General features: G+C 41.8%; 1 protein-coding gene across 2 annotated transcripts in view; it reads left to right on the forward strand.

Moving 5' to 3' along the window:
• The window catches only part of Pik3r6 (phosphoinositide-3-kinase regulatory subunit 6), a 52064-nt gene that overhangs the window by 3110 nt on the left and 33239 nt on the right, over positions 1-15715 (forward strand). The window lies entirely within an intron of this gene.

Consider the following 15715-nt stretch of genomic DNA (forward strand, 5'->3'; position numbering starts at 1 on the left):
AGGAGGAGGAGGAGAAGGAGAAGAAGAAGAAGAAGAAGAAGAAGAAGAAGAAGAAGAAGAAGAAGAAGAAGAAGAAGAAGAAGAAGAAGAAGAAGAAGAAAATAAATAATATTCCAGCACAGGAATCACTAAAGATAAGATAGGGTCAATTCGCTTATCTCATCATCCCACATTTCACACACATATGACATCACTTTGTGACTGGTAAGTGCACATTATTGTAAACTGTCCGTCTATGATGAAAAACTAAAAATGAAATACACTGAAACATAAACCAAGCCTTCAAGCCTCTCCTTAACTCTGGGATCTCTCGTTTTATCCTTTCTAACTTGACTTTACTGCACCTATCAAATAATACGTAACTTAATTACTTAGTTTGTGGCCCACGCCCTCCACACTCACTTCAAGTTTTGTTGCATTTCCACGCACAGTGTTCCTTGACTAGCTGAGGGAATGGGTGACTCCATCTACCTCCTGCATTTCAATGGAGCATCCTCCCTCTGCTAGTGTTTGGGTTGAACCTAGGGCCTCAAACAAGCTAGGCAAGTGCTCTCCTACTGACCCGTATCCCCGCCTCCTTACTTTTCCCTTGGAGACAAGGCCTCATTTGAACTCCTTCTGTAGTCCTGGCAAGCCTTGAACTTGGGATCCTCCTACTTAGACCTCCATGACAGTTTATACTATATCTGTGCCACTTAACCCAGCTAAGATTCCATGTCTGTGCTTGTTTATAGGATGCTTTCTGGCATGTAGGGATAGATGGTCAAGGATGGTGCAGTGGGTGAAACAGAGAATGGATGTTGTGGGGTATGAAAGTCAGAACCATAGGCCATATCTGCTGGGATTCTTCCTGGCTGTGTCTTGCTGTCCTGGGGTACTGTGTCCCTTTAGTCACTGGGGGAACTAGGAGATGGTGGGATTGTGAGCTGAGCTCTGATGTGCTCTTTGGCTGCTCAGTGTCTTGCACATACTTTGTGACATGACTGTAGCTAGACACTGCAACCTGAGTTGTCCATGATGGAGCCTGCATCAGATCAGCCATCAGCAGTGACACCACATGAGTGTGGCAAAGCACAACAACCTTCCATGCAGTGTGTCCACCTTCCCACTCTGTAGAGGCTTTTTTGTCAGTGTTCTTGACATCAATGCAATCTGTCTTATAAGCCATTTGCTGTGCCAGCTGTGCCCAGCTGATTTGCCTGTTTCCTAGCTGTTTGGGGATGGGGACATTGTCTTGTTTTCTAAAAGCACTGGGCTTTTACTTTTTGGTAAAGGGACCTTCAATGTGACATAAGCAATGTGACATAATGTTAGAGTGCTGTACTAAACAGAACTCCTGCCCTGGGGGAGTAGCTCTCTAGCGGAGGCAACCAGACGGTTAACAAACACAGTGTAACTAATCAGGTGCTGTGTGGAAATACGGAGTGACCGTTAACGCTGGCTGATGGTGTACATAGATGCCATGGGGCAGTCTCCATGCCAGCTAATATCAGGCAGTCTGTGATTACCTTGGCTTTCTTTTCTTAATTTCTCTCTTCCCCCCTCTCTTTTTCTCTGTCTTTTTCCTTCCTTCCTTCCTTCCTTCCTTCTTCCCTTCCTTCCTTCCTTTCTTCCTCTCTCCTCTCTCTCCTCTCTCTTTTTCTCTGTATTTTTCCTTTATTCCTTCCTCCCTTCCCTCCTTCCTTCCTTCCTTTCTCTCTCTCTCTCTCTCTCTCTCTCTCTCCCTCCTTCCCTCCCTCTTTCTTCCTTCCTTTCTTTCTTTCTTTCTTTCTTTCTTTCTTTCTTTCTTTCTTTCTTTCTCTCTTTGAAGCAGAGTCTTGCTGTGTAAACCAAGTTAGCCTTAAGCTCACAGGGATCCACTTGCCTCTACTCCATTCTGAGTGCTGATATTAAAGGCATATACAACTTGCCCCATCTATTACTGTTTTAAGTACTGAGACTCAAATCACTGTCACAGCTCTTACCTGGCCTTGAGTCCTTGTTAAGAACCAAGCAGGTATCAAGTATGAGCCAACAGTCCTTGGTGGTGGTACTGCACTGCCAAGGCCTCTGTATTGTAAATGTGACAGGTGGGCATCACTGAGACCCCAGGGAGCTCATGGCCTTCAATAGGAGCAACCATACTTCAACACTACCTGATTGTTGGCATGTGGAACTATGGGCCCAGTGTCCTCAGGTCTTCCAGTTTGTTATTTTAAATAAAAGTTCAAATTTTGATGTATGTGTCAAATCTGACATTTTAATGCTGGACACAGATGCACTTTTTACAAATACTATGGGAAGTTTCTGGGGAAGGAAATGGATAATCGAGAAAGATACTTGCTTTTTGCGTTAGAGCCATTTGTGCCTTCAGATTTTGAAGACATGCAGAGATTTTATTGTAAAAAGTGATTTTTAACCACTAAGAAAAGCACTGTGTCCAGGTTCCCCCCACCACCATCACGAGTCTATGAAGCGAGGGAGCTGGTTAAGCACCATTGAAATCAGGCTGATATAGAGAAACAGCCAGTAGGTTGTGAACAGATGGACAGGAAAGCGCCACTCTTTTGAGGATTGGTTCATGTGGCTGTGGAGACCATGGAGTCCCTCAGTAAGCAAAAAACCCAGAAAGGCTAATGTAGTAGTTATAGTCTGACTCCAAAGACCTGGGAGCTAGGAAGCTGATGGTATGAGTTTTTATAGGAATGAGGCTTGAAGACCAGGAGTATTAAGGTCAAGGCCAGAGACGTTGGGCTTCTAGGTCAGGCAGCAAGAACAAATTCACCCTACCTCTGGCATTTGGTTCTGTTTAGGCAGTCAAGGGATTGGATGCTGCCCAGCCACATGAGTGAGGGCAGATCTTTACTGAGTCATTGAGCTAAAGGCTCCAGAAATATCCTGCTATGGTTTAGATCTTGAATGTCCCCCAGAGTCTCATGCATTAAAGGCTTTGTCCCAAGGGTGTGGTATTTGGAGATGATAGAACCTGAAAGAGGTGGGGCCTAATGAGAGGGCTTTAGTTCATTTGAGGCATGCGGTGAAGGGAAATGCGGCATCCTGGATATTTCCTCTCTCTTCCTTCTCCTAGGTCTTGCCAGGTAGTTCAAGCTAACCTCAAACTCGTGGTCTCCCTGACTTAGCCTCCTAAGTGCTGGGATTGCAGGTATGCTCCGATGGTACTTCCTCTTTATCTCTTGCTATCTGGATTGTGAAGTTAGTGGTTTTGCTTCAGCCATTATGTGCTGCCTCATCCAAAGCATCGGGGCCATGGTCACAGGCTGAAACTTTCCAAATAGCTAGATAAAATAGACCTTTCCTATTCATAAGTTAATATCCTCAAGGACTTTCTTAAAGTAATAGAAGACTGACTCATACCCACCATCACAGACACACTCCGGAACAATGTCTTATCAGCCATCTAGACATCCTTTGGCCCAATCAGATAGACAAAAGTTAACCCACACAAATGTGCTGTGGGTATGAAGTCTGCAAGATATTTTTAGTGGCTAAGTGGTGGGCCAGGAGTATGTGAGGCCTGTTTGAAGAGCCTTGAGCAAATAGAGACAAACTGTGGTCATTAAAAAGTTATAGAGTAGGCAGGCAAGATGACTCAGTGGGTAAAGCACACTTGCCATGCAAGTTTGCTTTCTGGAACCCATGTGTCTTAATTAGGGTTTCATTGCTGTGAGGAGACACCATGACCACAGCAACTCTTATAGAGAAATACATTTAATTGGGGTTGGCTTTCAGTTTCAAAGATTTAGTCCATAATCATCATGGCGGGAAGCACAGCAGTGTGGAGTCAGATATGGTGCTGGAGGAGCTGAGAGTTTTATATCTTGATCTGCAGGCAGGAAAAGGAGACTGTGTCTCACTGGGCTTATCTTGAGCATATATTACCTCAAAGTCCACCTCCACAGTGGCATACTTCCTTTAATAAGGCCATACCTCCTAATAGCACCACTCTCTATGACATTCAAATGAGTCTACGGGGGTCATACCTATTCAAACCACCACAACATGTAAGGGTGGAAGGAAAGACCTGACTCCACAAAGTTGTCTGCTGACCTCCACATGCACTGACTGTTACATGCACACATACACCTCCACAATAATAATAAAGAAAAAATTACAAATGGTAGACCAGTAGTCCCTAATGACAAGGCTGTGTCTCATCCATCTATCTGTAACTCTTGGTTTCTCCTTCATTGACTTGTAGCAGGATCTTCCATCTTCATCCTCATCACACAGGAACGATACATATCGTCTACTGGGCAACAGTGCTGCTCTGGTAGTGCTTAGTTCAAATTCTAATCATTAACAAAGAAGAAAGAGGAGGAGGAGGAATAGTGTAGCAAGTCTTTGTTACTTTATGGGTTCTTCTTTTTACCACCCTTTATTACCACCCCACCCCAGCTTCACCCCCTATCACTAGACAGGAGAGAAAGAAAGGTCCTAATAGTTTGATTTTACCAATGAAGACTTGAGAGGCAGATGCTGGTGTGAGAGCCTGCTAGCTCAGAGGCAGAGAAAGCACCCAGCTGACCTTCCTCCTTAGCTGAAGTCTCATCAGCAATGTCCCTCTCCCACGCCACCTCAAAAAAAAACTTCTTTCAAACTTAATATCCCTCCCTTCTACTTCCTGTGCATCTCTCTCTGTCCTCCTCACTCACTCTTATTCTCGGTGGTTTTTCTTAATAATCGTATGTGCGCTTCCCATCAACTGGTTGCTTCCTCCACCTCTCGACCTGTGGTTGACATTATTTAGTCCTGTTTACAACATTCAAGCAGAAAAGTGCTTGGATTGAAGGTCTGTGCTAAGGAAGGCAATCTCAGGGTTCACAGTGTGATCAAATATCCTGAAATAGAAGGATAGAGGGAGAGAGACAGACAGAAGACAGAGAGAGAGAGAGAGAGAGAGAGAGAGAGAGAGAATCTAATTCCTTCTTGTTTCTTCTTTGAACATGACTACCAACAAACCACAACCAACCCCCCTGAACAACCAACAAACATCCATCCCCCCTCTCAAGGCCCTAGCATTTTATAGACCCTCTGAAAACCTCCCAGAATTCCAAATGTCACACAATTACAGAAACTATCTGCAGCTGGCAAAACCTTGCCTCTGCTAGAGCAAAAGGCAAATCAGAACTGTTTGATTTGAAGCAGGCCCATATCCCCACACCTGGGACTAGAAAAAATACTTTTATAATATTTCTGTGGTTTTTTACAGAAACCAAAATTCCAGAATTCTCACTATATTTCCCCTCTGTTTTAAGCCATTGATTGTGATGTGCAGTGGGAGATTAGAAACGGAGTCGTTTTCAATGAAATAAGTGCTTTTCAGTTTAGTAGCCAAAGTTTTCAGGAGAGCTCTCCTGCTCAGTTCTAATTTTTATTAGATTTGATGGTATCCACAGCTTTTAATTTCCTGTGGAAATATAAACAAATCCATGTCCCTAATGCAAAACCTTCGCTGACCTCTACTCTGATGTTAGACATTCTTATATTCTATAGGCTGATTTAATTTCACATTTTTTCTATAACCCAGTGTCTCTTAGCTGCTATTGTTCCTTTCTCATTAATATTCAGAAAATGTAAAATTAACAAAGTGCTGTTTAGTCTATCCCTGGGTGTCTTTATTCTTCCAATTTGTTTTACAAGCATTTCCTTTAAGGTGTTAATAGCTCTTTCTAAAACCACTTGTCCTATAGGATTGTGTGGTATACCTGTAATGTGCTTTATGTTATAATATGCAAAGAATTGTTTCACCTTACTGGAGACATATGCAGGGGCACTGTCAGTCTTAATTTCTATGGGTATCCCCTTAACAGCCATGTCTTCCAATAAATGTGTAATCACAGAATCAGCCTTCTCAGTACTCAAAGCAGTTGCCCATTGAAACTCTGAATATATATCAATGGTATGGTGTAGAAATTTTAGTTTTCCAAAATCTGCAAATGAAACACATCCATCTGTCAGATTGCATTTCTTTTGGTACCCCTAGGGTTACCTCCAGCAGGCAATAGAATTTGATTATACAAAGAATAAGTAGGACATTTTCTTATAATTTGCTTGGCTTGTTGCCAAGTGATAGAAAAGGTTTTCTTTAAACCTTTAGTGTTAACATGGTGTTCTTCATGAAATTTTGAGGTTTTTAACACATTTCCTATTAATAATTGGTTAATTTTTATTTCCTGTGCCAATGGATCTGGCAAACGTATATGAGACCAAATATAGGTGATACATATTAGATAATTTCCATTTCTGATTGCCTGTTACAGCTGTATAAATAACAAAGCTAATTCTGAATTATCTGGAATAAATTCAGCAGTTTCTATATGCAGAATACCTCTTTCTGCATATTGAGAGTCAGTAATTATATTAAGAGAGTCAGGAAAATCTAATAATATCACAGGAATTGCATACAGCTCTGATTTTTGAACTGAAGTATATGGGCTTCGCTCATTTTTGTCTGACTTATAACCTGCCATTCCTAACTTATTTGCATCATTATAAAATGTAGGCTCTTCAGGAATTGGCATTCCTTTTAAAATAATACATGGGAGAATCCAATGAGTTATTTTTATAAACTAAAGATGCTTGCTTTTAGGGTATTCGCTGCTAATTTCTCCCAAATAACTGCTACATGCTCTTTGCTGATCTGCATTGGTGACATCATCTCAGCACTGCTCTGGTTACTAGCTAGGGTACTCTGGTTTCTGCTGGGTCCATTTCTGATAACTAATGCAGTCTTATTCTACCTTTTAATGATTAAATCAGAAGCTTTTTCTCTATAAGTCTTTAATTTTTTACTTTGTTTGTGTGCTAAGAAAATTCATTTTGTAATAACTATCTTCCCTTTGCATAATGAATGAGCCCAGGAGGAGAAGGAGTTGAAGGCAAAATAAACAAAATACAATCCGTCCACATATGCAGCTTGCAGCCTCTGTTCTATCAGAGTTAAGTCTCTCGCTGCTTCGGCTGTTTGGCATCGTGGACTGTTTTAAGTCTGAATCTCCTTGTAATGTCTGAAACAAATCACTTAAGTCTTGAGTAGTTGATACAATGGTTGGCCATAGGCAATTAATATCTCTCACTAATTTTAGAAAATTGTTAAGGGTTTTCAGCTGATCTCTTCTGATCTGTACCTTTTTGTGGTTGAATTTTTGTTGTTGACTTATTTTATAACCCAAGTAGTTAACAGAATCTTCTCTCTGTGGTTTTTCCAAGAGCAATGGATAACCCCCTGCGTGCCCCCACCCTTCTAAATCAATCCCTGTTATGTTCTGTGTTTGGACAACTGATACAGCCCAGAGTTGATTTTGATGAACTATATCAACACCTTTCTCAGGATCACCTAGCATTTCACTCCTTATTTTATCATAGGCTATGTCTGGAATTACACAAATATTAATCTGAGCATCCCACTGTTGTAAAAAGATCTTTTCCCCATAAATGGTGACTAATTTTATTTTGGGTAGCCCAGTTATTTAGAATGTGTTTCACACAAGGCGAGTTCATCCTATGTGAAGTCATGGCATCTTTAAAACACATTAGATATATCATTCTATAGGCTGTCAACCTATCTCGTCATAACCTTGTTCCACACCGTTAGCAGGCAGGCATATGCTGTAGACTACTGAGAAAGCTGATGGTGATCTGGTAACCCTGGGCCTCCCCTCCCCCTCACTCCTGCAACACAGTTTTTAGAGATCAATTCTTTCTCCATAAAGGCTGTCTCATCAGATTGTACTTTTGTTTTTTCAGTTTTTCTCTGACCAGACCGGGTTTAGAGATCAAGTCTTTCTCTAGAAAGGCTGTTTCATCAGATTGTACTTTTGTACTTTTTTTTTTCAGTTTTTCTCTGACCAGACCTGGCTCTGGCACAGTTTCTTTTCCTCTTTCCTCAAGCGAGAAACTCCCACTCTCTTGCTCAGTCACCCAGACAAGCCGTTTTGTTCTCTCTTTTCCAGTGTTTCTCACTTCCCAAGAGCTTCTACCTCTATCTGCAACCTCTCAAGTTTCACCACCATCTCTGCAACCCTTTCAGCAAAGAGAGTAGAGTGACCCTTTCTGTTTTCCCATTTTAGCCTTTTTTGTTTGTTTTGTTTTTTGAGACAAGGTTTCTCTGTGTAGACCTGGCTGTCCTGGAACTCACTCTGTAGACCAGCCTGGCCTCGAACTTAGAAATCTGCCTGCCTCTGCTTCCCAAGTGCTGGGATTAAAGGCGTGTGCCACCACTGTCCAGCCATTTCAGCCATTTTTGTTCATTGTTTGTTTCTCAGCTCCCTCCATTTCTACCGCAGTTTTTTCAAATGCTTAGTCATTTTTTCCAACCTTTTCAAAAACAGTATATACAAAGAAGAAGAAAATAAAAACAGAAAAACCCCTCTGGGAACAAAGTGGGGGGGTCATCCCAGTGGTAACAGCTGCAATAAACTGTTTGCTGGTCTCTCTTTTTTTTTTTTTTTTTTGGTTTTTTGAGACAGGGTTTCTCTGTGTAGTCCTGGCTGTTCTGGAACTCACTCTGTAGACCAGGCTGGCCTCAAACTCAGAAATCCGCCTGCCTCTGCCTCCCAAGTGCTGGGATTAAAGGCGTGCGCCACTGCCCGACATGTTTGCTGGTCTCTTGAAACAAAATATCCGTTCCTTCAACCCTGCAGTTTCCTTAACAATATTTGAAATCAAATTTGCCATTTTTATCCTTAACTTTTGAGCCTCATTTTGAGGCTCCAGAAGAGGGAAGGAGAAGGGGGGAGGAGGAGGAGAAGTGGGGAAGAGGAGGAGGAAGAGGGGGAGGAAGAGGAGGAAGAGGAGGAGGAGAAGGAAGAGGAGAAGGAGGAAGAGAAGGAGAAGGAGGAAGAGGAGGAGGAGGAGGAGGAGGATGCAGGAAAACTCCAGGTGCTCTGACTGAATCTAAGTTTGTACAAGAGTTGTGCATGTGATGTCAGACAACAGCTCTTTGAGGAAGTGACCTTTGAAATGAGTCCTGGGGCTGGAGAGATGGCTCAGTGGTTAAGAGCACTGATTGCTCTCCCAGAGGTCCTGAGTTCAATTCCCAGCAACCACATGGTGGCTCACAACCATCTGTAATGGGATCTGATGCCCTCTTCTGGTGTTTCTGATCATAGCAACTGTGTACTCGTATTCATAAAATAAATAAATCTTTAAAAAAAAAAAAAGAAAAAAAAATGAAATGAGTCCTGGAGGCTAGAGAGACGACTGGAGACTAAGAACAGTTGTTACTCCTATGGAGGACCCAAGTTTGGTTCCTAGCACCTACACCTAGTGACCTTCAACTGCCTATAACTCCAGCTTCTGAGTCTGATCTCCTCAGGCATCAACACACACGTGATACACATAAATTCATACAGGCACACACAAATACACATCTATTTAAAAACACATAAATTTAAAATGAGACTCAAATGTTGAGAAAGAGCCAGTTTCAGAAGAAACTGGAGGGTAGATGCCCCAGGCAGAAGTGTGCAAGGCCCCTGAAGTAAGGCAGAGTTTGGCAAGTGGGAACAACCCTATATGTGAGAACCCAGTGATGGGAGGGGAGGCAGAACACTGGAGACATGCACCGGGGTCATGTCAGGCAGCTTTCAGATAGGACAAGCAGTGTGGGATTTGCAGAAAGATCAAAAGGAATGCACAGGGAGCTTTAATCAAAGGACTACTAGGGCAAGAATGGAAGCTGGGAGACCTGTGGGGGAACAGCCACAGTACTGCAGAGATGATGCAGCTTGGAACTGCTGGACAGAGGGTTGTATTACGGTATGGTTATTCCCAGCATCTGCATGGGTAAGAGAGGGAGACCATAGAAACCTGACCTCCTGCATCTCATGTAAGAAGCTTCTTTCAACCTCCACACTGAGGGTGTGGTGCCAAACCGTGTGGTGTCAAAACCGTAGTCTTCCCTGTGCCCAGCTGCCTGTTTACCCACCTCAGCATGGCTCTGATAATCTGCCATCAGTGAATCATATCCTCTTCCCTCATACAGGGACTCCCCAAACATCATGGCTACATTTTTTATGCTTGACTTTTTCACAGTACATTCCAACGTCAATGTCTTCTTCGTCTTTTTGTTTTTATTTTTGTTTTATTAAAAACATGGTTTCAATGTATAATCGTGGCTGTCCTGGAACTTGACTTGTAGACAAGGATGGTTTTGAACTCAGGGATCCACCTACCTCTGCCTCCTGAGTACTGGGATTAAAGCATGCACTACCATTGCTTAGCTGTTTTTGTATTTGAGGCATAGTCTTGCTCTGTTGCTCAGGCTGACCTTGAACTACTAGGTCGCATGAGCCTCCTCTCCTATCTTAGCCTCTTGAGTAGCTAGTGCTACCAGTGTCCACCATATCCAGACCATAGAATTTTATTTTATTTTATTTTATTTTATTTTATTTTATTTTATTTTGAGATAGGATCTCATTGTGTAGCTTTGGCTGGCCTGGAACTTAGTTTAGCAGTTCCTATCACTCAGAGAGGGAAACAGACATGAAGATTTTTTTTAAGTTACATTTTATTTATTTATTGTGTGCATACATGTGTGCATGTGAACCACAGTGTGTCTGTGGTGGCCAGAGGATAAGCTGTGGGCTGAGTTGATTCTCTTCTTCCACCTTGTGGGCTCTGGGGATTAGACACAGGTTTGTCTGCAAGCATCTTCACCTACTGCATTACTTACTTTTCTGTTGCTGTGATAAAATGCCATGACCAAAGGCAACTTAGGGAAAAGAGTGTTTATTTGGGCTTAAGTTCCAGTGAGATAAGAGTCAATCTACCTCAGCGGTGGGGCATGGCAGCAGGATCAGAAAGCTCACCTCCTTACCCACAAGCCTGGAGCAGGGAGAGTGAACTAGAAGAGTGGCCAGGCTATAAATACTCAAAACCCACCTTCAGCGAGATACCTCCTCCAGCAAGGCAGCTTGTCCTAAAGCTTCCCAAACAGCGACCCCAACTGGGGACCAAGTGTTCAAATATCTGAGCCTAAGGGAGACATTCCTCATTCAAATCACCACTCCCACTGAGCTGTCTTGATAGTCTAGGCAGATTTTTAAGAGGATAGCTGGTTTCTTTCTGAGGTTATGCAGTGGAATCAGTGGCCATGTTCTAAAGCTGAGTGGAGGATTCATAGACATGCATTTTGTGCTTCACAGCTTATGAGTACATGTTAGCTCTTGTGCATTGCATGGTGAAAAATGAAGTCAAACAACACTCAATAAGAAATCAGAAAGAGCCGGGCGGTGGTGGCGCACGCCTTTAATCCCAGCACTTGGGAGGCAGAGGCAGGTGGATTTCTGAGTTCGAGAGTTCGAGGCCAGCTTGGTCTACAGAGTGAGTTCCAGGACAGCCAGGACTACACAGAGAAACCCTGTCTTGAAAAACCAAAAAAAAAAAAAAAAAAAAAAAAAAAAAAGAAATCAGAAAGAATAAAAACACATTAAATAACAGTCACCCATAACCCACAACATAAAGGTAAGCAACCTTAATTTCTCTCTTCTTTCTTCTCCCCTTCTTTCCTGTCCCCCGCCCTCCTCTCATTTTTTGTTGCTTAGTGTGAGCCATTAAAAGATAATACACGAGGGCTGGCAAGATGGCTCAAAGGATAAAGGAACTTGCCACCAAGTTTAATGGGCTGCTTGAGTTTAATCCTTGCGACCCACTGATAGAAAGAGAAAACTCACTGTGGTGTCTTGTCTCCTGACCTCCACAAGCACATGGTAGCAAACATGAGTCCATGTGCTCACACAGCCCCCCCGAACCACCACCACCACACAAACAGATACACACACTCAAGAAATAACAACCCATAAGTATAAGAAAAACTGCCAGATGGTGGTGGCACACGCCTTTAATCCCAGCACTTGGGAGGTAGAGGCAGGCAGATTTCTGAGTTCGAGGCCAGCCTGGTCTACAGAGTGAGTTCCAGGACAGCCAGGGCTATACAGAGAAACCCTGTCTCTAAAAACAAAAACAAAATAAAAAAAAAAACAAAAAAGAGTATAAGAAAAACTGTGAAAATCTGAAATAATGTGTCTGGCCTTTCACTAATAACTTTGTAGTCATTCTTAAAATGAAGAATGAGTCATCCCCCCAGCAACATTCTTTCCCCATATTATTTGGCTACTCCAATTTCTTTGCCTGTCCCTATAAATCTCAGCTTCTACCTATATGTAGCTATAAAAAAGTTCTGCTGACATGTTTGTTAGGATTCATGCATCTGTAAATCAGCCTGGGAAACTCACATCTTAGCCAATCTTCTACACCATGAGCCTAACATGCCTCTTAATATATGTCTTCTTATTTTATTAGCATTTTATAATTCTTATCTTACAGGTACCATATTTTTTTGTTAGATTTATACCTTGGCATGCCTTTGTTAGTTTTGATGCTATTTCAAATGATCGTATGTTTTAAATTAGGGGTTCCAATTGCTCATTCTTAGTATATAAAGATATGTCTGGTGGTGTGTGATGTGACCTTGTTTCTTGTGCCCTTACCTAACTTATTCACTAGTTGTAAGGAATGGTTTTAAAGTGTTTTTATTACATTTATTTGAATGTTTATGTGTGCACACATGTGTGCATGGTGCATGTATATGAGGGTCAGAGGACAACATGCAGGAATTAAATTTCTCCTTCCACCATGTGGGTCTTAGCAACTAAATTCTGGTCATTGGTTTGGCCACAAATTTTACCTACTTAGCTATTGTGCTCACCCTAAGAGGGTGTGTGTGTGTGTGTGTGTGTGTGTGTGTGTGAATTCATTTTGTTTGTTCTAAGGTTTTTCTAACCTGTAATGATTTGTTTTTCAGTTATTTTAAGTAGGTAACATAATGCCTACAGATAGAGTCATTTGTCTGCACCGTTATTTCCTCCTTCCAATATGTACACCTTAGACTGGCGTTAGCTCAGCAGTTCCTCTGACAATGCAGCAATCTGCTATGCATCCTTGTTTTTCTCCATATCACACCGGCAAGGATTTCTAATGTCAGGTTGACTAGCAATGGTGGCAGCAGACGGACGCCTGACTTCTGTCCTGTGGTGCTGTCGGATGCTCTTTATCATAATAAAATCCCCCTGATCCTAACCCTCTGTGAGCTTTTGTTGTCCATGACCACTGAAATTGCCAAATGCTATCAAGTGATTGGATCACATGATTGTTTTTAGTCTTTATCGTAGTAGATTACATTGATTGGTTTTCAAGTATTGGGCTAGTATTTCATGCCTGGGATAAATCCATTAAGCCATTGTGTATTACTGTCCATATATTGCTAATGCTTGGTTGAAGATTTTTCCATATACATGCATAAGAGATATTATTTTTTCTTCCTCCCCCTCTTCCTCTTCTTCCTCTTCTTCCTCCTCCTCTTCTTCTTCTCCTCCTCTTCCTCCTCCTCCTCCTCTTCCTCCTCCTCCTTCTTCTCCTTCTTCTTCTTCTTCTCCTCTCCTCCTCCTCCTCCTTCTGGTACTATCCTTGTCTGGTTTTGGTTAATAAGAGACTTCTGAAATGAACCGGAAAATGTTCCCTTGTACTGTATTTTCTGAGCTCATGTATGATTTAGAAACATGCTGGTGGGCTAGGGAGATGGCTCAGCAGTTACTGACTGTTTTTGCAAAGAACCCATGTCTTGTTCTCAGCACCCACACTGGATGGTTCACAACTGCCTATAACTCCAGCTTCAAGATCTGATATCTTTTCTGGATTATACAAGCATTGCACTCAGGTGCACAACCCCCCTCCCCTCCCTCCACATGTACACTAAAAGTAAACCTTTAAAAACATTTTAAAGAAATATACTTCTTTATATGTTTGAAGACTTTTCAAAAGTTTTGTTTATGGTTTTTTATTTCAAGTTTACATCTATTAGGGTCTGTGAGCTTACTTTGTATTTTATTATTTTAAGTTGTTAAGGTTTGTACAACCTGTTCATGACCTATCCTGCTGGATATATTATGCACATTTTAAAATAGTTTTCATACAGTGGTTATTGTCTATAAGGTTCTAGAAATGTTAATTAAATTCAGTTGATTGGTACTCTTATTTAATGTTATTTGGTGTCTCTAATCTTTCTTAAAGAGATGCATTTAATTTTACCTTAATAATTTCTCCATTACTTTATATGTATAAGTGTTTTTCTTGTATGTTATACATGTACACCACATGTATGCCTTGTGTTCATGTAACTGGAGTTACAGACATTATGAGTTGGTATGTGGGTGCTGGGAAGTGAACCCAGATCCTCTGCAAGAGCAGTCAGTGTTCTTAACCACTGAGCCGTGTCTCCACTTCAATATTTCTATATTTCTGTTGATTTTCCTTCTCCTTGACTATCAGTCACTGAGAGAGACATGCTGACATTTCCAACTATAATAGTGGATTTTTCCACTTATGCTTTAATTTTACTAGTTTTTTTTCTTGAATTTTGAAGCTACACAGGTATACACACACACACACACACACACGACTATATACATCTTCTTCATGAATTCCCTTATCGTTTTATAATGTCCTTCTTTATTTATCTTTTACTAGTCCTAGTAAATTTCTTCTTCTGATATGTACTTTGTCTTACATTCATATAGCCACCTAGACTCCTTAACTTTATTTTTCTTCATATTTTCATGATTTATCTTTTTGTTTGTGTCTAGCTTTTTAAAACTATTGATTAAACGTGAAGCGAATTTATTGTAGACTGCATAGAATTAACTCTGCTTACCTTTCTGGCATGCAAGTTGGGCATGGTGGTGCACTCTTCCAATCACTGCACCTGGGAGGCAGAGGCAGGAGGAGTCCTGCAAGTTTGAGATTAGTCTGGAATACATAATTAATTGGGGTCAGTCAGAGTTACATACTGAGATCCTATTTCAAAACAAATAAACAACCCCCAACCTTTTCTTCATGCTATCCATTCTGGCAACCTTCTCTTGATGAGTTTAGGCCATTTACATTTAGTGTAGTTATTGTTGCATCTGGAGGTCTGCCATTTTATTAATACTCCTATAGTTTGTTTGTTTTTTGTTGTTGTTGTTGTTGTTGTTCCTCTAACAGACAGAAAAGGGAGCAGATTTCTCTGCAGCCCTCAGGACCACAGACCCTGTGCTTAGAGAGATGTATTTCCCTTCTTCTGACTCCTTGGCATCTTCAAGCCACTGCTCTAAACATTGCATGAGTCCCTGGGGCTACAGCAGAAAATGGAAGAGGGAGAGAGAGAGAGTTCCCCATCTTCCCAGTTTAAAGAGCTCTTTTCTGCAACTCAGACAAGAAACAGAAGGCCCTCTTTTTTTTTAATTGTGTGGATGTGTGCATGCATGTGAATGCAGTTGTCCATGGAGCCAGCCCATTGGACCCCCTGGAGCCTGGCTTGTTACAGGTGGTTGTGAGTTGTCCACTATGGATGCCAGAACTGAACGCTGGTCCTGTAAAAGAGCAGTAGATGCTTTGAACTCCCGAGTCGTCTCTCAGGTGCCCCCACCTTCACCCCAACCCTAATGTTTAACTTCTTTCTGAGACTGCTGGGCTGGCATCATGCCAGGCTGGTTATGGAAGAATGAGGTAGGCAGAAATCTCGTTACTAGATCATTCTTCCTTAAGTTCTGGTTCCCTTCTACCCTCCTCCTGATACTATTTACTGTTTAGGATGCTCACGCAGCTGTCCCATGTCTCCCACCTGGAGTTTTCAGCTGCAGCTGACAGGCAGGTATCCCAGATGCACTTCTGCACT

The sequence above is a fragment of the Grammomys surdaster genome, unplaced genomic scaffold (genome assembly GCF_004785775.1).
Source record: "Grammomys surdaster isolate TR1022 unplaced genomic scaffold, NIH_TR_1.0 364, whole genome shotgun sequence".
NCBI classification, from domain to species: Eukaryota; Metazoa; Chordata; class Mammalia; order Rodentia; family Muridae; genus Grammomys; species Grammomys surdaster.